The sequence below is a fragment of the Dryobates pubescens genome, chromosome 14 (genome assembly GCF_014839835.1).
Source record: "Dryobates pubescens isolate bDryPub1 chromosome 14, bDryPub1.pri, whole genome shotgun sequence".
Lineage (NCBI taxonomy): Eukaryota > Metazoa > Chordata > Aves > Piciformes > Picidae > Dryobates > Dryobates pubescens.
Genome location: NC_071625.1, coordinates 14,993,815 through 15,015,045, shown reverse-complemented (window position 1 = coordinate 15,015,045; position 21,231 = coordinate 14,993,815). Strand labels below are relative to the sequence as shown.

Below are 21,231 nucleotides of genomic sequence, written 5' to 3'. Positions count from 1 at the left end.
CTGTCTCGCAGAGACACACATCACTGCCCCCTTTATGAAAATTTAAATTGGTTACCTCTGTCACAGAAAATGAGAGATTTGCTGATTTTAATTTGTTGGAGCGAATCACCCCCTGCCAATGTTAGCAAAATTAAAGTAGGGATGGCTCTCTACTTTCTGTTTCCCTGCTCCTCCTGCATTTTTTTTTTTTTCCCCCTGAAATGTCCCTTCATAAAACATTGATCAAGGAGTGACTGGCTGATGATAAACGAGCTGTTGGAACTGCAGGCTCTGCCATGTCTAGCGTCTTGCTTCAGCCCTGGGACACGGAGGAATGGGGAAAGCAAATGGTATCTAGAGGAAGAATGAACAGAGACCTTTTAAGGTAATCTAAATTTTCTAGCATTTTGGAATATTTTGGGGGTAAAAATTGAAGCAGATGATTGTAGTCTTATGTGGTACACTCTGTGTTAGCCTGAAGTGCATGTTTGGAGCATATAAAGTAGGGAAAAAATCCTCCGTCCAGCAAGCATCACAGTTTCTAGGGAGGTGGTTTACTCCAGGTAGAGCTTCTGCTTGCTGACTTGATTTGACTTGAGAGAAGAATGGAAGAATCCTGCATATATTTAGAACACCATTTTGTGCATGCCATATGCACGCACCGGTATAATTGGCAACTCTTTCTGTGAACGTCTAGTTTGGGTCAGGGGTAAGGCTTGTGCTACCTCATCCTATGATTTCAGCACTCCCACCTGCATGCTCACCTTGTCTCTTGCCTGATGCTAGTTTGGTTTTGCTAGATGGAGATGTTTCCTCAGTTTTTGAGCTCAGCAAAGTGCTGCTTGCAAAATGACTCTTTTATTCCTTTCCTCTGCCAGATATTAGGACTGTCCCATTCCTGGCAGAATTACCTATTCCATATTCATTGAGACTTATCATGGTTCTCTCTCTAAATGCTTTCAGGGCAGGGGTCATCACAATTTCCATGCTAGAATAGAGCTGGAAAAGCTTTGTCTCTGTCCCATCTGTGCTCCTGTCCTCTTGTTGACCTCTCAGCTGATCATTTAAGCCTACAGCTCCACAAGCCACTGAAAGTTTGTCCTGCCCAACACCAGCCCTTGTGGCTTGATTTCCAAAGATATTGTAGTGCAATCCTCACCAAGGAACAAGGGCATTGCAGGGCTGATCTCATCCATTTCCAAACCACATGTCTCAGGCCAAGGGTTCAGGTCACAGTTAATTTAGACATCGGTCTTTCCGTACTTTGGTGTTTTCATCTGTAAAATGGGGATCCCTGACTTCCTCCTTCCCAACAGGGCTCTGTGCCAGCTGTTCAAATGGACTTGGTCAAACACTTCCTTTGGAATTCTGAGGTGAAGGGCATCAGACATGAATTGTTCCTTTTGTGTTCTGACTGTGAATGTATGTCCACCCTTAAACATTCCTCCTGAGTCATGTTTTATTGCCCATTCTCAATCCTTATTTTCTTGATGCCTTTTTACAACTGTCTGGAAGAATCCAAGTCTCTTGTACCTACCTTGGGTTCCCTCTGGGTTAAACCCATGCTTTGCAAGGAGACTTTGTGTAACACTTCATCCTGCAAAATGGTCCTTTATACAGTCCAGCCTACTTTGACATGCAACTAGAACGAGCCTAGGGTAGGAGAGTGGTCTATATTCCATGTTGTTTAGCAGCAATCTAACAATGGCTATCTCCTCCAAACAAATATCTGCTGGTTCCTGCAAATGAAAGTCAATACACCTTCAGAAGGAAATTTGTCCCGATGGGGTCTTTTGTATTGAAAGCCCTGTTGGTAGATTTATTCATTGTGCAGGTTCCTTCCCTTAACAAGTCAGTTATTCATTGGCCATTGCTTGAGGGTGTGTGGAATTTATGGTCATAGTCCTGTAATCAGATATTTTGTTATAGAGGGCTTTGCCACTGTGGAAGGTTTGAATAAATCAACATGCAGCAAAAATTGATCCTCTCACAATCTATTTCTAGACTCAGCTCCTGCTTTAAGAATATTTTTCCCCTTCTTGAACCATGCTGCTAAAGCCTTTGCATGTTTCTGCTCTGGTCAGCTTTACCCAGGCTATGAATTAGTGCACATGCATAGACATACACACTTATGCATGCTTTCTGCACAGGATTTTTGTTCTGACCACACTGGAGGTACACACCATTGTGTATCTGGCATTTTCCAGACAAAAACAAGAAGAGTTTTTCTCTGTCACCTGACAAGCTGCTGGAAGTTGGAAAGGACCTCTTGAAAAGGCTTTAATCAAATGCCATTGGAGAAAGGGAAATTTGATTTTGAGTAGCTGCACTGATGCCTTAAGTACGAAAAGCTTGCCCTGCTAATCCCCACTTCTCATATGTTCTTCTACATTCTGGTCAGTCCTATTGAGCTGAAACAAGGGTTAAGTGCTGATGAAAAGCTCCTCCTCACCTTTGTGCATACACAGAAAGGAGCAAGAGTGAGCACCTTGGGTTTTGAAGATTGGTGCAAGCTCATCATTATGCAGGTAATGGTAAAAGGCTTTGGTTCGTGTATGTGCTCCAAGAATATCTCTCTATAAAGGTGAAATCACAGCAGAGCCTGATTTTTGTGGCAGAAATCAGGGATGGGAGGAGAGAAAAATCTCTGTAACCTAGCAGCTGTAGAGCTGCTGTCTCTTAAAGTCCTTGGTGATGTTAAATGTGTAAATGGCAGCAAATCTCCTCCCAGGGAGCAGGGCTGAACTCTCTTGGCACTTACACTTGGGATGGAGCTTGGAAGTGATGTGGTTAGTCACTGGTCTGACATGCTGCCTGCCTTGCAAACATTCCTGAGGCACAGCATTTGATGGATCTAGAGGTGGGTTTTGATTTAGGAAGTGTGCATGACAAAGGCCATTTTGTGCCTGGACTGCGCTGGTGAGTGCAGCCAGCCTAAAAGAGAGTAAGTCTTTGAAGGACTTTGTGGATTATGTCTATGGAGCATGTGAGTAGTCAAACACATGGGAGTGCTGATGGGAAAGGGTCTCCCAGCTGCCCACATCTCAGTAGAGGTAGCAGATGTGACACAGAACTACTTTCTGGTCACCCATTTTAGCACTTGCAGGTCAGCCACGGGGACAAATGAAGGAAAAGGTAGATAGTGAATGTGAATTTGCTGCATATTTTAACTGCCTAGAAGGACTTGACACAATGTTATATGTTGTCTGTCCTGTGTGACTGCTGACTTCTGCCAGCTTGGGTTTTTTAGATATGTTAAGAGGGATAGCAATGCTGTCAGGATTTCCAGATTGTCCAGATGGAGACGATTCTGCCACCAGCAGGAGAGCTGGTGACAGTCAGAAGCCCAGCAAGGCTGGGAGGGCAATGGGGAAGTCAGGAGAGATGCCAGCAAAGCAGCAATTAGCTGAGGGATCCAGTTAAGTATGATGCATGGAAATATCAAGAAGTATCACCTTTTCTGTGAGAGTTAGCATGCTTGGAGATGTACCCAAGGCACCCCTTAGGGATTAGGTCACTGGGAGCAATACTTGCAAGCATGCCACTGGAAGGGGAGGTATTGGTAGCAAGGCCCCAGATGGGGTAATCTCAGCCCAGAGTCTGACCTTTTACCAAGACTGAGTGTGATGATAGGGTGGATTGGAGAAGGTGATTTCCAGAGGTCCTTTCCAGCTTCAAGTATCTGTAATTCTGTGAAGATGGGACATGAGTACTGCAGATTCTGATGCTCCCATTGGACACAGCTGCCCTCAGGAGCTGCTCTTTGGTTTGTATATGGTGAGCAAGATATTTAAAAATGTGCTGGGAAAAGCATTGAAGACTGTTGCAGGACAAACCTCAGGATGGGACTGTATGACAACAACTTTTGGGCATAGTATCTCAAGAGGGAAGGAATCTGATGGGGACTGAGGTCCAAGGGCTGAGACCTAAGGGCAGTGAGATGTTTCGAGTGAGAGCAAAAGCTTATGTTACTGTGTGAGACAGCCTTCTGAGCTGGGCCAAAACCCTGGTTTGATGTCCTGTTGACTTAATCCCACTTTTCTAGACAAATTTCCTCCTAGCAAGTCCATACTCCTTTGCCTTTCTGGAGTATTTCACTGATTGTTTGAGCTGGGATGTGGCCAGTGTCAATACCACAATGTCTTTGATCAAAACTGTGCACACATCTTGCCCTTAAATGTGCATTTACTGAAACCCTGTTGTGAGTAGCTTCCTCTGTTGCCCTGGCAAAAACCAAGCAGTAAGGCTTTTTCTGCAGCTGAGGGAGGAAGATCCTCTACCACAGCAGCTCCTTCTTCCTGGTTCTGTTGGGCTGATGCTGGTGGCTCCATCTCTTGCTTAGTCTGACTTTTGACTTCACAAAAGGACCTCTAAGGTCATCCAAGAGTGTTTGTGAGGATAACACCTTAGTGCTAACAGCATCAGGTCCAGTGTGGGATGTGGAGCTGAGGATGAGGAAGATGGCTGGTAAAGCTGGCTGTGATTCCTGCCAGCTCCCAGCATGTGCAAGGACTATTTTTTTTTTTTTTATATTTTATTTAACTGGAGTTCATCTGAAAAGGCTCAGGGGTCTGAAAAGGTTCAGAGAGCTGAAATATCTTTCTCTTTTTATCTTGAATAGGTCTCAAACATACTTACAAAGGAACTCACCACAATGGTTTGCATTTTGTGTGATGAGTGGAATGTGGGACAAAGCAGTGATTATTTTTTTCCTCACCTTCTTTCTCTTGGTTGGATCTAAATAGGCCATGACTCTTCTCAGTCCTGGAGCTGGGTCACCAGGCTCTGCTTGTGAGGTGACAGTGTTGAGGAGTGATAGGAAAGCTGGTGCTAAATACAAGTGAACACACTGGGTGCTCCACACATAGAAGCATACAATCACAGGATTGTAGGGTTTGGAAGGGGCCTCTGGTGATCACCTAGTGCAACCCTCCTGCTAAGGCAGGTTCACCCAGATCAGTTTGCACAAGAATGTGTCCAGGCTTTGAAAGTCTCCAGAGGAGACTCCACAGCGTCTCTGAGCAGCCTGGTCAGTGATCTGTCACCCTCAAAGAAGTCTCTCCTTAACTTCAAGTGACACCTCCTGGGTTCCATTTTGTGCCCCTTGTCCTATCATTGGGTACCACTCAGAAGAGCCCAGCCCCATCCTCGTTACCCCTTTAGATATTTATATGCATTTTATAAGATCCCTTCTCGCTCTTCTCCTTTTCAGGCAAAAAAGAAAAAGCCATAAAGATGCTCACCTTTCACGTGGCTTCAAAGTCTCTCCATAAGTTCCTCCGGCCCTAAACAGCAGTTATGAATAGTGAGGTACACAACACAAGACAGGGATGCGGTTATTAAAACCCCAGCTTCCCACCTCAAATTACAAGCCAAACGTTGTGTTTGTTTCCCACTTAATGCTGTCCCTCTGAGGTTTTCTTCTTGCACTAAGCCCTTTTGAAGTTTCTGTTGATTACAGAGCAGACAGCATAATCTCCCCATGGAAGTTATTTGTAGCTGGAGAGGAGAAGGAGGCGTGGAAATAAATCAATCACCCTACACCAAATGCCAGAAGTGGGGTGGAGAATCAATGATGCTCAGCCATAGTTTCCACTCAGTGGCCCATCCTGCCACTCAAGATATTCTTCTCTGAAAGTGTCCATCTGATTGCTGCAACTCCTTAGACAGTCAGAGAAGGAGTAATTGGAAGAGGCGTTTAGCTGCGCAAATTGGCTTCTAGTCTGGAAGGTGACTTCGGTGGTGTAATTGTTCTGTCCAGCTGCCAAGTCCTCATCAAATATTGGCTCTGCCTGCACCCTTATTTTCTCTGTTGTTGTGGGTATTCTCCTGGCTATTTCCAGGATCAACAGGGCAAGTCACTTAAAGCCATAGTGCTTTATTCCTTCCCAGATTACTGACCAATACTATCTGCCGTCCTTTAACCTTTCTTGATGAGCTTTTTCAGGCTTACATCACTTGATCACCATTGGCTGTACAGCAATGACTGTGAGCATGGCCAGTGTAGAGCTCCTGAGCACAGAAGCAGCTGGTTGGTCTATGGCTTGAATTAGGTGGAAAGTGAACGATTTCCAGAGTTCAGCATCAGGTGGTCTTGGGATATTGTTTCATCTCCAGCTCAGCCCTATCATGCTGTGAAGCTTCTGGACTATGAGTTTCTCTGCACCCTTCCCTAAGTGCTCTCAGCCTCAGGAAAATTTGGATTGGAGGTTCATGAAGTTGTAGAAGTTTGTCCTATTTTCTGCAATGAGGTCCAGCTCTTAGCTGGTGCCTCCTGATATAACTATGGAAGAAACAATGAGGGTGGGAGAATTCTATGCTGAAAAAAAGCTGGTATGCAAGCAGTTGAATTTTCTCTGTGGAAACCCAAATGCAGTTTCAAACCATTAAGTTGTTTGTGTTTGTTGTGGGTTTGGGTTTTGTTGTTGTGTGGTTTGTTTTTTTTTTTGTGATGTTTTGTTTGGTTGGGTTTTTTTCTTCTTTGCTTTGGAGACAGTGACTCTTGATAGTGAGTCTTGTCTTCTAGATGTTCTTGACCCATTGAAGGCCATAGATGGCTGCAGTATTTGGTTTTGCTTTGAAGTGCTAACAGCACAAAGCCTGGCATTTTTTGCACGGATGTGATAGGCAGGCAGAACTGGGAGGTGAAGGACATCAACCCACAGGAGCCCAGTGCACCAGCTGCTGATTAATGGTTGTTTCCTTTTACTTCATAGAATCCATATCAGAGACTTCCAGAGTGGTTGAGGCTCAGTAAAACATCAACTATTCTTTCCCTTGAAGAAGAGAAGCTCTAACATTGGTAAATATTCAAGGTGAGAGAATAGTGAGGGAGCCTGGGTATGTGTATGGTAGTGGCTTAGCAGTAGTGGTGGCACTGCAAGCTCTAGGTGGGTGGTTGGACTTGATGGTCTCAAAGGTCTCTTCCAACTTTGACAGTTCTATGACCCTGTGACACTGTTGCTAGCACTGTGGTAACTCGTAGGGGCTCTGACTGAGGCTGAACATTGCTGTGCTCTGTAAACTCAACTTTTTAAAGATCTCTTTCCTTCTTATTCTAGGAGTGTAGGTGTGTTTCACCCAGGGACCATCAGTTTCATTTCCTTCTACTTAATCCTTGCAATGACTTTGCTATGCCAGCATCTCTTGTGTGTGAGGTGGTCTGAATCCCTGCACATCAAATGTTAATCAAAAATACATGCCAGGGCTTGTTCTCTGATTAAGTGGCATGGTGCAACTCATTGCCACAGGACTAAGTTCTGTCTTCTCACCTGTGAATCAATCTTGGTGATACAGTTTATCAATAACAGTTCCCTGGAGAGTGCTTGGCATGACCTTGGTAGCAATTAGACAGTTTGGATGGTCATTAGGCAGTTCTTGAGTCTGGTCTTTGTTCTCATGTGGTTCAACAGTATATTTGTAGACAAAAAAGCCACTATCAATCCAAACAATAAATGAGCAGGGAAAAAGAATGAACAAAATGAGAACACAGACACTGGCATTGATAACAAGGCTTTGCAGGGAGGTGGTATTCACAAACCACATCTCAGGCAAACACTTTGTACATAGCTCAGGATGTGCCAAAGAGTAACCTTTCTAGCAGGGTAGATTTCCCTTCAGTGGCTCAGTCCCCATCTAGTTTAGGTCAGTATGAGGCACAAGTGGAATGTGGCATCTCAGATGAGTCTCCAACATAATGTTGGCCCATCTAGGCTGCAATCCTGCATCCACTTCCTATTTGATGGAAGCTTGTGGCACCAACATCAGTGCACACACAGAAGAGGCATACAGACCTTGCAGCACTTTTTTTCCCATTCAAGCTTCAGTGACTTCAAATGGCTGGGAAGGATCTTGGCTCCTCCTTTGCCTCACTTCTCAGTAGTAACGAGGAAACACACCACTGACTTCCCTGAGCATTTGTTTCATATGTGGCGTGAGAGAAGTGATTTTCTTCGCTGTCACAGTGATTGGATGTCAATCCTGTGTTGATTACGTCCCTTGGAGCACTGAGTCTCCTGCAGGCTGAGAGCTTATATGCATGAATGCCAACCTGTAACTCAGCAGAGACTTTGAAACCATCTTTTCCTGTGAGACAAAGCCTGAGAGTTTCTGGCCATTTAAAAGCATTCAGGAACATCTTAAATTGTGTCCTCTGGGCTGGATTCCAGTGCCAAGTATTTTGTATTTCAGACTTTCTTCTGTGATTATTAGAGCAAAGGGTTGGAGTAGCTACACAAACAACCAAGGACCTCCCATCCCCCTTTTCTCCAGCACCATGGCATTTTGCTGAATCCCAGGATACTTTCTAATCTTCTCCCCTTCTTGCACTATAGTTAGAGCCCAGTAAATGAAACATAAATAGGACACAGATCCAAACCCTGCCCTACATGTGCAGGCAGTTTAATTTTTTTAACACCCCTGAATGTGTTTTCAGCCATGCTCAGGCAGCACTCTCCCATCCCAAGCCTGGCCAAAGCTTGGAGTACAGTCCATCTGGGGACTGTTCCCAGCAGAGACATGGGTCAAATTCTTCTGACAAGGAGAGGGGTGAAATCCCCAGCTGTGCAGTTGTCCTGTGTTAATTGCAAACCAAGCAGCAGCACATAGGTTGAGCTGTGTGGAGATGTCTGTCTGGGGGCTCCTCTCTCTGCCATAACATCACACTGCAACAATCAGCTGCTTTTACAGCTCCATAGATCACGGGATAAAAACCACATTTAATTCTATGGTAAGGTCACTTTTTAGTTAAAAGGGATAGAATGGATTTAATTTATAAGCCTCTCCAAGTTTATGGCTTGTATTTAGAGTTATATGTATTATGTAGTGCCAAACATGTATTATAAAAATTGATTCTCCCTTTCTCCTCCCTGGATTTGCTGTGTCAGGAGGATTCTGATTATCCTCCTGTTTGCTTCAAGCCAACAGATAGAATGAGGTAGATCTAAACATCGGGGTTGACATCTGTGACTGCAAAGTGCAAGTTTATAGACAATGAAACTGGCCCAGATCTATTCCTGGATGAATTGGAATGAATATGATTTCTACCAACCTCCCACAATACCAGACAGAAGGACAGAGGTGTGGTCTGCAGGGGAAAGTGCAAATCAACGTGATGGGCAAGGTGCAAGGGGTCAACAGGTGAGCTGATATTGCTGTCTTTGTCTGGGTCCTTTCATGGTAATGTGGCATAGACACAGCCTTTAAATTCAACAGCAAATTTCAAGCAAGAGAAATAAAGTCCAGAGAAGGTCAGGGAGAAGAATAATTATTTCATTTTTCTTCCAGGAAGCATTTTAAGTATTTCCAAAGATCTTAACAGAAGTGAGAATGAGGGTTTGAGAGACACTGCTGAAGGAAAGAAAAGGGGTGACAACAAAAGGAAGCTGATCAAACCCATCATTGCTCCCAGCATCTCAATATGTGGTGCTGTAGCCACACTTTGGCCTTATTTGATTTAAGTGTTCTCTTTGCAGAACAGGGGACATCAGAGAGAGGGAGAGAAGCATTTGTGAGGCTAGAAAGAATAATTATAATCTTGTGGTTGAGCTCCTGTGGACAGGGATAGTAGGTTCATCCCACAATGACTGTGACTTGTGGTGAACCTGTTAGATAGATGTCATGCCTTGATTTAGAGGCTTTCAAGTGATGATGAATGGAGCATGTTATACAAGTGATGGAGACTTCAGATTGGGCTCTGAAAGGAATAGAAGGAGCCTGGCTCCTCTTTGGTGCATCTCCATATCATAGCCCACTCATCAGGAGGACAGCAAAGACTAATGCTTGGACTTAATGATCTTATAGGTCTTTTCCAACCAAAATGATTGTATGGTTCTATGAAGGAGACATCAGCCTCCCTCTACCATAGAACTGTAGAACTGTTGAGGTTGGAAAAGACCTTTGAGATCAACAAGTCCAACTGCTCTCCTAGACCTTGCAATCCCATCACTACTGCTGAGCCACTACTACTAAATCATGTCCCTAAGCACCATATCCATGCATCTTTTAAATATCTTCAGGGATGGTGACTCCACCACTGCCCTGGGCAGTGTGTACCAATGCCTAATAACCTTTTCTGTGAAGAAACTGTTCCTACTATGCAACCTGAACCTCCCCTGGCACAACTTGAGGCTGTTTCATCTTCTCCTGTCACTCACAGCATGTGAGAAGAGACTGATGCCCACCTTGCCACAATCTCCTTTCAGGGATTTGTAGGGAGCAATGGGGTCTGCCCTCAGCCTCCTTTTCTCCAGACTAAACAATCTTGGCTCCCTCAGCCGTTCCTCACCAGTCCTGTTCTCCCTTCCCCATCTTTGCTGCTCTTCTCTGGGCAGGCTCTGGTATCTCAACATCTTTCTTGTAGCGAGGGGTTGAAAACTGAACCCAGCACTCCAGGTGGAGCCTCACCATCGCTGAGTAGGGGGCAACAATCACATTCCTAGACCTGCTGGCCATTCTCTCGCCACTTTGTTTCTTGAGCAACTGTTGTCTGCGATCAAGCTGCGCTCATAAAATTCAGAGCAAACACTCAGGCCGAGCTGTTAGCTGCCCTTTGAAGTTGAGGATGGAAGAAACCAACTGCATGTCCCTATATAAAATCATGGCCATGCTTGACTGAGTGACTGCAGTAAAACTAGAGCTATAAATAAAGCACACGTGCCTGTGTCCACCTCGGTGATATCCTGAGAGGATGTCATTTGCTCCAGGACTTCAGTGAAATATCCATAATTTCAGCCTCTATTTATATTAATGAGGGGGTTTAATGTTGATTTTATTTTAGGGTTTTTTGTGTGTGTGTGTGGGGGGGGTGGTTTTCTGGTGGTTTGGGGGTGGTTTTGTTTGGGGTTTTTTGGGTTGTGGGATTTTGTTTGTTTGTTTGCTTTAATGCAATGAGCACGAAGTAGTACAGGACACTAAAACAGCAGCATGAGCAAGGTGTAAAGGGACCAAACAGCAGGTAGTGGTGAGGAACATGCAAGGTGCCAGGCAAGGGTGAGGAAGGTCTGCACATTCCTTGAATAAGATCACATCTGGCACTGTTGGCTGTTCCTCCCACAGGCTGGATGCACCCTGCTACAAAAGTCCAGGATGGATTTAATTGTGAATTGCACAGTCCTGAGTGGTGCATGGACCTGGATCATAGAATCATAGATTTGTTTTGGTTGGAAAAAGACCTCTAAGGTCATTAAGTTTGGCCATTAACCTAAGACCGCCATGGCCATTAAACCACATCCTGAAGTGCCAGGTCTCCTTGGGTTTTTTTAACACCTCCAGGGATAGTGACTCTAACACTGTAGATCTGTAGCCTGGTTACCTTTGCCCACCCAGTTATGAAACATGACCAACATAAAAAACACAGGGAATTGTGAAACTGGAACACTTCAAATCTTGAGTTGCTTAGAAATATCTTCTTTCTTTCTTTCTTTCTTTTTCTTTTTTCTTTTATAATAATCTGGAATTTGTGGTGGTCCTTGCCAGCTTCTTTCAGCAGTGACAGCTGAGATTTCTTCTGCTATTTTAATTCTATTACTACTTGTACTTAGTTTTAAGTTACCCATCTTTTCTGAGGGCATAACCTGAGGAATTGATTTCACAGAAGTGTCCCAGGTATTACAAGAGCCATCCCAAAGGTGTCACAATCTGAGGACAGAGGGCTGTCCAGAATTACCAGGAGATTACCAAACAGTAATGTGAACAGAATGCTGTCTCCATGGGGAGTGAAGTATTTGCCTCTGCATCTTTTCTTTCGGTCTCCAAGGAGCTCTGTCTCTCTAACAGCAGCATCTTAGAAACTGAAAGGAGCAGTTCACAGGGAGTGAAGGTCTCTCTGGCACTGTAGCCACATTTATCAGCATCCTGGCTGGAAAGGACATGTCATTTAGGTTCATTGTGCTTGTAGAGATTGAAAGTCTTAGATTTAGAAGCCTAAACATAAATTTGCCTCATTAGATAACTGAAAAGGCACCAACAGGAACTTGGACTTGAAGGTGAGATTTAAGTATGGGTTAGAGACTGAGTGTTACACCTACATGGAGAAAGATCAAAGAACCTTGCCACTTTGCTGCAAATAAATACATACTCATGCTGGAGAAGGCATTGACTGCAGGAGGCGTGTGAAGGTGTGATTGAGGAGAAGAGGCATCGTGGGATAATATAGATAGGAGAGGATGAAGAGTCACTGAATTCAGAGTGACTGTTCCTCTGCATTCACATTTGCTCACATTGCAGAGATTCCTTCCATATTAAAAGGGGACAGGGGATGATTTATAAAGGGTCTCTCATCTCTCCCAGCCACCTTCACCTTGACTTCAGGAGGAAAGCAAGGCAGGAAGGAAGGGAGTGCATGAAGAACAACTTTCTGCCCCCAGAATCACAGCACTCAAGAACTCTCAGAGGTTTATCAGGGGTCTGGGGCTCAGATAAGGAGGAAAAGGACTCTCAGTATAGTTCACTATAGATATAGTAAGGCTGCTGAGTTTGGACCTGTTGGCTTGATGTGATCTGGCTTGCTAACGTTGTGCTCTATCACAACAGGGTGAGATTGCTCTCTGGAATTTGCCATGGACCCCTGAAATATCCCTATGGCTGAGGATAAGGCATTAGAGATGGACGATTCAAAGTAAAAATGAGTACACAAGAGTTTCTCCTGCCTGCAGAAAGTAGTTCTCAGGTCTGTAGGTTGCCATGTAAGTCCTTGAGCTATTTGGGACTTTAGTGTAAAGCTAGAACAGAAAACTTTCACCTTGTTGCTGATGACTCACCAAACACCTGAGAGAAAACAACAAGGAGGCATCTCACTGGCTACAGAAGTATCTTGATGCCAAGGTCCCCCACTGTGTTCAGCTCTATAGAAGGAGGCTATAGAGGTGGTGAAGATATTTCCATCTCTCTGCCTTAAATATAAGAGAGAAGAAATAGAAGGTTACTTCTCAAGGCCAACTGCCTTCCTAGGGAACTCAATGACAGCATGGAGGTTGTCTTGTAACTCATTGCCTGTTGAGGACAATATTTTTTCTGGGGCAAACAAAAATCTCAACGCAAGGGGGTTTTGTTTGTTTGTTTTGTGGGGTTTTCTTTGGGGGGTGGTTGTTTTGTTTTGGGTTAGGGTTTTTTTTGCTTCGTGTTTTTTTGAGGGGGTTTTGGGGTTTTTGTTTTGTTTGGTTTGTTTTCCAAATCAAGTGTCTTTATTTTTATGGCATCACTGTTCTTCAGTTTTAAGTCTTCCTTCCCCTGGTGTTGCCTTCTCATCATCTAAGTATGGCATTTTAATTTTCTTTTCATATTCCTTTTGTAAAGCCAAATTCCCAGAATCTTCTGATAAATCATGTTCTCCTAGTCGTCCTGGTGATCTTTCTCTGAAACCCTTTCTTCAAGAGAATCTGTCTTTCCTAGAACCTGAGCACACACACACAAAAGAAAAAGGTAAAAAAGGCACGTAATACTTAGATCTGGCTGAAGATAATGCCTTCCTTATATTTGGAGATCTGGAAATATCTCCTAGATTGACACTTTGTCTCTTTCACAGCCATGCTTGTTGTTTGTAGCCCACCTGTATCTTCATTTTCTGCGATTTTCTGTTGTGTAGGAATTGCTTTACCCTTTTCATAGAATTATAGAACGGCTTGTTTTGGAAAGGACCTCTAGATGTCATCTAGTCTAACCTCCCTATAATGAGGTAGGCTCAGAGCCCTGTCCAACCTGACCTGGAATGGTTCCAATGATGAGGCATCTACTGCCTCTCGGGGCAACCTGGACCAGTAGGAGGAGAGGCTGAGGGAGCTGGGGTTGCTTAGCCTGGAGAAGAGGAGGCTCAGGGGAGACCTTATTGCTGAAGGGAGGCTGTAGCTGGTTGGGGGTTGGTCTCTTCTCCCAGGCAACCAACACCAGAACAGAACAAGAGGACATAGTCTCAAGCTGCACCAGGGGAGGTTTAGGCTGGATGTTAGGAAGAAGTTCTTCCCAGAAAGAGTGATTGGCCATTGGAATGGGCTGCCCAGGGAGGTGGTGGAGTCACCATCATTGGAGGTGTATTGGAAGAGACTTGATGGGGTGCTTTGTGCCTTGGTTTAGTTGATTAGATAGTGTTGGATGATAAGTTGGACTCAATGATCTCGAAGGTCTCTTCCAACCTGGTTAATTCTATTCTATTCTATTCTATTCTATTCTATTCTATTCTATTCTATTCTATTCTATCATCCTCATAGTAACAAAATGTCTGCCTAATACCTAGTCTGTCTCCTCTCTTTTAATTTAAAACCATCACATCTTGTCCAGAGGACTGTCCAAATCTTTCTTACAAGCCCCACTTCTATACTGAAAGGTCACAATAAGGTCTCCCTGGAGCCTTCTCTACATCAGGTTTCTATTGCTTTTAGCTGGAGAATGCCCCCATTGTCTAAATGTGACAGCATGACTCTTTGCTTACCCCTGGGGAAACTGAGGCAAAGGCAAAAATGTGACTTGGTCTTCATGAAGGAAGGTGAGTGTAGTGGAACACTGGAACAGGTTGCCCAGGGAAGTAGTTGATTCCCCATCCCTGAAGAAATTCAAAAGGAAGCACAACAGGGCTCTGGGCAGGCAGATCTAGTTGAGGATGTCCCTGCTTACTGCAGAGGGGGTTGGACTGGACGGCCTTTGGAGGTCCCTTCCAACCCAGACCATTCTGTGATTCTACAATTCTATGAAACTTCACCAAAACCTTGCTAAGGAGAGAAGATCCTTCAATGTCAGGCTGCTGTCAGCATCAAGATTTTGTCCTGCCCAGATTTCCCTTCAATGAACTTGAGGTTCAAATGCCTCCCTGTGGGCAGAGACTGCCTCTACCAGGCAGGCATTATGATAAGGAGACTGGTTGTTTTTTCCTCCTCCTCAGCCTGCATCCCCCCTCCCTTCTTTGCTGGTCTGGGGATGAATGGGAAGAGAGAAGCTCTGAGTGGACTCTGTTCTCCAATGCCAGTCGCTGCTGAATTTCAAATAACTCCCCAAACAAGCAGGCCCTTGTGCTCCTCTATCTCTTCTCTCTTTGGCCTTAGTCACCAGGCTTGGCAGCTCTGTTGCTCTTCTGTGGCTCGTCACATGCTAGGCAGGGAGGATGGGCTGCTTTTCGTTCTTTTTCCTTGGAGGTCTGAAACAACAGAGCCCTTTGCCTTGTTTGCTTTGCTGGGGCAGGGGTGAGGATGGGTTAGAGAAAGAGGGAGGATAGTATAACCCACCCTTGGCAGGGGTTTTGGTGAGCAGCAAGGTGAAGGTCGGTATTTTCAGAAGAACATCTGTCATCACCCAGCCTGGTCCCCCTGATTCCTTTGTGCTGGTGGTGCAAATTGGTCTTCTCTCAGGGGGTGATAGGAAGGTGATGGCTGCTTAGAGGTGGAGGGAGTGAAGAAGGTGTGGTCCAGTGTCCAAATAGAGTGGCTTCATTGCATCCTGGAGACATTGACCAGCTGACTGAGATGTCATAGCTGCAGAAAATGGTTTATGCAGCTAGATCAGCTTTTGTCCCAAATGCAGCTAAGAGGTAAAAGGGAACAGCAGGATGAACCCATCTGGGAGCCACAGCCTGGCTAGAGAAATCATCTTGAGATGTCTGGGGCTCACACTGTTCTCCTGGCACTGCTCTACATGATGGATTTGGGGAGGACAGAGGAGGGGAGGAGAACAAGGGAACATACAACTCCCCTGATGACCTTTGCTCTGCTGCTCTCCAAAACAATGGTGGCATGACAGTCATGGAAGGAAGGTCAGGCCAATTCATGTGATCTGAGCAAAAGGGTATTTATAGGGATCTGTAATTCTTAGATTTGGTCTATTCATTATCTAAGACAGGACATGAACTTCTTCAAGCTGCAGGTAGAATGTTCTTTCTGGACAGCATGGTGCGGTTAAAGCTACTGTAGGCTGGAGCAGATCCTTATGACCTATTAATTTCTATCAAGCTGAGCTTGATTTACTGGGGCAGTGTAGTCTGTTTTCTGCCAAGAAGTTTAAAAGAACATAATTAAAAGAAAGGGGTTTAGGACCATTTCTTTAGCTTATGTCTCAGACCAGAAAAGCTCTCTGTGCTGAGCTCACTCAAAATGCACTGTGAGTCTTTGGCAGCATATTGAGGTGTTGTTCACTCTGCTGTGCTCGGGCACAGGTCTCCATTCAGCCCAGCTTTAACTGGATGAGAGGGGCTTGCTCATCCAGGCAGCCTGCTTTGCATGTGCTGACTTTAAACAGCAGGACATGGCCCCGTGCTTCTGATAATGGATATTAACTCCTGACCTAAATAGGGCAAAAGAGACACCAAGTTGAAGAAAAGCCTGTACCACTGGTCTGAGTAAAAGCCAGTCAGCTTCTTCCTGGGGTCTATTGACCTAAAAGAGGAAATTGTTGATAACCATGGATTGTCTGTGTGGAAGGCATACAGCTGGTGCCTTTGAAACTCATGGAAAGGAAGCTGTCCAGAAATTACTCTGTTCAGGGATTTGACTCCTCAGCTCAGTCTCTGCTCAGTGAGGGCAATTTCTGAAGTTCAGGGTAGGTTTGCACAGACAGTGGCTGCTTTCAGCAGCGAGAACATGGATGGGGAGAGTTACTGGCAAAGTCTGAGCTGCAGAAAGGCTCTGGCTTAGACTTGGCCCAGTGCAGACCAAGGGCACTGCCACATCTTGTGTGCCCTACAGGGGTGCAGGAAGTCAGAAGCAGTACCTGCAGGGAGGAGTAGGCAGGACAGGTGACCCTGCATTGACCAAAAGATTCCATCCCATGGACATCATCTTCAGTAAAAAGCTGAGGGATCACCAGGGTCAAACCTCTTCTTCAATAGCCAGTGTTTGAGGAGAACTCTGCCCATTTTGCCCTTAATCCTCATCCACGTGTTCCTGATTCCAAATCCAGAATTCAGCTCCTTAATCCAGCTTGCATATACTGCTGAGTCCAGTCTGGAACTTTCCCAGTGCCGGCCCCAACCTCAGTGGTGACAGTAGCATAATTGCTACTGTTTGGTTTAATATTGGGTTTGTATCTATTTGTATCTATTTCATTTTATTATTATTATTTTCATTAAAGATGGCTTAGTTTTCTTTCCCAGCCAATCAGTCTCTCTCCCTTATTCTCTCTCTCTTCCCTCTGACAAGGCATAGGGTTCATAGAAAGTCTCTGACCTTCACCTAGAGACCAACCCAACCTTTACCCTTGACAGAAGCTGAATTTGTCTTGTGGATAAGTATGAGGCTTCCTTCAAGGCTCACTACAGGTTTTTTTTGGTGGGGAAAAACAGCATTCAAACTGTTGCTGATGTTCATCACCACTGCTGAGTGGCTCGTAGGGCTGGCAGAAAACACACAAGTAAGGTATAATTGTGGGTTTGCACTAAACTGAAATGGAGGAAGGTTCAAACTAGAATAGAATTAACCAGGTTGGAAAAGACTTGGGTGAGATTTGGCCTTATTCTGTCTGAGGACAAACTGCACGAACATAAATGCATCTTCTAGCAGTAAGTATATGTGTGTGTGTATATATATACATGTATTTTTAAAGTGTAATACATGCACACACACATATAAAGCTAAAATTCAAGATGTTTTGTGAAGTAGGTCCTAAACTCAGTACTCAGTGTTTCCCTCACACTGAAAAAATGATCCTGAAAGACTCCTTGAGAATGGTACCTCAATACCAGTTGGATTTTTTTGCATCTGTTGCTATGTGCCCAACACTGATTTGCTGGGCTGAGCTGCTTGCCTCTAACTGTGTGATGCTCCACTGCTTCTGAAAGGGTTTGGCTTTTTCATTTATATTCAACATCCTGAATTTTAGAGGCAGCTCCTATTAATATATCCTGCAATATATTCCTACATATGATCTTTATAGCTAACTATATATATAAAATAGGGAACACCTCCAACTGGGAGTGGTATGTAAGGAGTCTTTTACTGCTAGGCAACCACTTCAGATCCAAGGCTGCAAATTGTTACTCAGTCTCTGACAGCTCTCTTAACCCCTGAGCTCTTCTGCTGGAGCTGGGAAACAAGTGGCAGTTTGAAATGAAGGTGAATCTAACTTGGTTTAGAGATAAAATTCTGATCTTCTCAATGTGGATGCTCTCCAAACTGATTAGGGGAAAATAACAGATAAGGGTACTCAGAATTACTAATAATTAACAATAATATCAGATAAAGAAATAACAGAAACAATAATAATAATAACAATGATGATGATGATAACAACAACAATAATAATAACCCAACAGGTTAATTTCCTTCCTTCCCCCCTTCATTCCCTCCTCCTTCACTTCCTTCATCCCTTTCCTCCTTCCTTCCTTCCTTCACTTTTGAATTACTGTGAGCAGTTTTGCTTGTTGTTAAGAGCTGATCTCAGAACCAGTTTTCAGCCAGTGATTTTTGCCAATTCTCTTTGACTGCTGCACATTCATGATCCCTTCATTTGAATTCTATATTCAATAATATATGATAAAAGATGAATCCTGAATCCTGGTCACGTGCATAGTTCTCCACCTATGTGCTAAACACATGTGTACACATTTAATTCCATTCCAGGTGGGACCAAGGAAGTGATAGTTCCCTCGTACTTGGCATGAGTGAGGCCACATCTTGAGTACTGGGTTCAGTTTTGGGCCTTTCACTAGCAAGAAGGACATTGAGATCCTTGAACAGGTCCAGAGTAAGGCAACAAAGCTGGTGAAGGGTCTGGAGAACTTTTATGAGGAGTGGCTGAGAGACCTGGGATTGATTAGTCTGGAGAAACGGAGGATAAGGGGAGACCTTCTCAGTCTCTACATTTCCTTCAAAGGATGTTGAAGCCATGTGGGGACTGGTCTCTTCACCCTAGTAACAAGTGATAAGATTAGAGGAAATGGCCTCAAGTTGCACCAGGGAAGATTTAGGTTGGACATCAGAAGCTTCTTCTTTACTGAAAGGGTTCTTGAACACTGAAAGAGTCTCCCCAGGGAGGTGGTTGATTTGCCATCACTGGAGGTGTTGTAAAGACACAGAGATGTGGTGCTGAAGAAAATGGTTTAGCACCAGATTTGGTAGAGTTAGACAATGGTTGGACTTGATTAGTTTAGAAGTCTTTTCCAGCCAAAATGATTCTGTGATTTTATGACTTTCCCAGTAACTGATCAGAACAGAAAGAAGACAAGTGTGAGGAGTTGATAATAAATAAGGTATTTATTTTTACACAATGTTCCAGGGCCAACAGTCCTGGAAAAGCTCTTTAGGGACAACTAAATGTCTAACTGCTGTCTTTGAGGGTCTTGCTCCTCGATCATGACCTTCTAGGCTGCTGAGAGGTGGTGATCCCTGAGCCTCTATCCAAGTCCTTGTCACTAGGGCTGGGCAAACAGATGCCTTGTGAAATTAAATTGGTGACCTACAGCTCTTTTGATAAGGAACATTTTTTCCAACTGTTCTACTAATCATCAAAGCATGATGAGTAATCCACAATATAAGCTAGCAGCAGCAGAGGAGAAAAACAAGAGGCAGTGTATTGCTTTTACAGATACACATTTTTTTGCCTCCTCCTCCTAGCCCCAACCCAGGCTCACCAGATTTATGAAATCTGGAGATTCTCCATCTGTAGGAAGAGATTGATAAGAATTAAAAAAAAACCAAAAACCAACCCAAAACACAAAAAAAAACCCAAAACAAACCCCAAAAAATCACAATCAGATGGTGGTCAGAGACAAATGGCTGGGATAATAAGGAATTTGGAAGATTTACAGAACATGTTGTTAAAAGATACATAAGAATCAATTTCTGAAAATGGGATATGAAAAAAGATTATTTGGGGTTTTTTTTCCCTCCTTTTTTAAATATATATATATATATATATATATATACAAACAAAAGCATAGCAAGGCACAAACTGCAGAGCATATGGAATGGCAGCAGCATTTGCCATGCAAAAGGCTGGAGTTTTGATTTTTCCTGTACCTTTAAAAGGAGATTCTCTTTCACTATCATAACTTTTGCACTATACTCAAAGATTAAGAACTAGCTGTACTAGATCCTAAATGTCCTTTCTGCTAAAGCTGGAGGAATGCAGATTAAAAAAACACTGCTTAAAAGTTACTCATGTTACTAACTGCTATTTGTCATTAATGGTCAATCATCGTGTGAAGAATAACTTTGTATCTTTCCCTCCCATGTCCTGAACCAATCAATTAGAATGGAATGGAATGGAATGGAATGGAATGGAATGGAATAGAATAGAATAGAATAGAATAGAATAGAATAGAATAGAATAGAATAGACCAGACCAGACCAGACCAGACCAGACCAGGTTGGAAGAGACCTTCAAGATCATCGTGTCCAACCTATCATCCAACGCCACCTAATCAACTAAACCATTCTACTGGCTTCTTGCTCTTAGAAAGGATATTCCTTCTATCCACCTTAAATAACTTCCCTTACAATTTCTTGAAACAGGTAAGTATAAAAAGTCTTGTTAGATTTTCATCTTGCCCATTTAGATGATAAGGAACCATCTCTTCCCTGCTCCCCTAAATAGATTTCCACACCCCACATAAGCAGAATCACAAGACTTCCATATAAAGCATCCGTGGTCAGGAAGAAATCCAAATAGAGATTAGTTACCTCATCTTTCATCAGATGATAATGTACTCTTGCTCCAAGGCTTTCAACTCCCACACTTGTGAAAGGTGTCTTATAACTAACATCAGAGCTGAGCTGGGAAATTAAAGAACCAAGTTTTGATCAGCAAACTCTTTCCTCTTGCACAAGCCAAGATGGTTCCAAGCTGGATGACAGGACAACACAAGGTTGCCACTGGACAACTCATAGTGGTCACTGCCTTGCTCCAGTTTTATTTATTTGTTTCTCCTTATGTATAGAATCACAAAATCACAGAATTGTTTTGGTTGGAAAAGTTGTTTAAGATCATTGAGTCCAACCATTATCTGACTCCACTGACTTTAGTGCTAAACCATGTCCTTTAGTACCACATCTATAGCATTAACCTCTGGAGGAAAGGCTGATGAGAAAAGGTGTATGGGGAATTTATAACAGCTTACTGTTTTCTGTTTGAACATCCCTTGGCACTTCAGCTTTCACCTGATCGTTTCCCCACCGATGGCCAAAAGTAGCTGAAAGCCACAGATGAAGTTTCAGTATCCCCAAGCTCCTGTTGATATTGCTGCCCTCAAGTTGTTGTAAGTGCTCAGGAAATCCTGGGAGAAGTATAGTTCATGCTATAGGAAGGGAGCTTTTTCAGGTCCCAGTGGTGACAGAGGGA

The 21,231-nt window shown here is 43.8% G+C and overlaps 1 protein-coding gene across 1 annotated transcript in view; it reads left to right on the top strand.

Moving 5' to 3' along the window:
- ADGRB1 (adhesion G protein-coupled receptor B1) overlaps positions 1-21,231 on the top strand; it is a 317,920-nt gene that overhangs the window by 7,017 nt on the left and 289,672 nt on the right. The gene's annotated exons all lie outside the window — the stretch shown is intronic.